Source organism: Cyprinodon variegatus, unplaced genomic scaffold, assembly GCF_000732505.1.
Source record: "Cyprinodon variegatus isolate N-32 unplaced genomic scaffold, C_variegatus-1.0 Scaffold853, whole genome shotgun sequence".
Classification (NCBI taxonomy): domain Eukaryota; kingdom Metazoa; phylum Chordata; class Actinopteri; order Cyprinodontiformes; family Cyprinodontidae; genus Cyprinodon; species Cyprinodon variegatus.
In genome coordinates this window covers 351,221-352,355 of record NW_015151306.1, presented here as the reverse complement: position 1 = coordinate 352,355, position 1,135 = coordinate 351,221, and positions in this window count along the sequence as shown.

The following is a 1,135-nucleotide window of genomic DNA, read 5'->3' as shown; positions in this document are numbered from 1 at the left end:
TGAGATGACATGATGTGAATTGGAGCTATAGAAATAAACTGAATTAAAGTAGCAACAAGATTGATAGAAGAAATGTCAGATCTCAGGTCATCTTGTGCATATTTACACTTTTTTTTTAAGCACAATGCTAATAAAGTTAGCTAAACCATATTAGCTTACAGGTATTTTTTAACACACACCATAAAAGGGCCGCTAATAATCCTTTTCTTGTAAATAGAATTTTTCTTCCTCTGTGGCATTAAGTGACAAAGGTCAAAGCAAACTTAATATGTTTGAGAGCTCTAAAAAACGGAGGGACTTTGAGAGGCTGAAGCAAAAAGTGATTCCACCACTAATATTAAAAGTCTTTGTTGCCTTAAAGTGTAAGAAAAACAAACATTCAGTGACGTTAAAACAGGTTTGGCACTAACAAAAGACTTAGAATTAGAGACTTAGACAGATTTTATTGTCATTTTGTTTACACAAGGTAAAACAAAAAAAAATAATAATTTGGAACAGCTGTCTGGACAATTTCATCTTTTTTAAAAGTGCAATATTAAAAAATATTAAAACAAAAAAATATATATATATAAGTAAAAACAGTAATCTAAACATATGCATTGTTTAACCCATCAGTTGTTCCTTTAGCAGTCCACCAGGTGGGGGTAATGCATCATTTTCCTTTGCTCAGCATTTTATCTCCATGTTCACAGCAAACATATTCTGCTGTCATTTCTTCTGTTGTTCTGGCAGTGATGACTTCCCATTAGACTCCTGCTTAAAACTGAGTTTCACTTTCAGTTCTCAGATCTAAAGGACTGAAATGTTTTTAATCTATTTACTGTTGATTTATAGAAGAGTATTGTTTATACTTTAAGTGTTTTTTAATCTGTTTTTGTTTTCTTTTCTTGTATTGAATATGAGACATGGAGCCAAATGTAGACAAAGAGGGAGAGTCCTGGAAGAAATCCTTAGAAGACTTAATATCTGAGGCTGAGATGGAGATTCACCTTCCATTAGTTCAATCATGTCTTATAATGGTCTAGATCAGGGGTCTGCAACCTTTCATAACCAAAGAGCCATTTTTTCCGGGGTCAGACCAAGTAAAAGTTGTTTGGAGACACAAGGTATGACATTAAAAAGAAAAAAAAAAAAA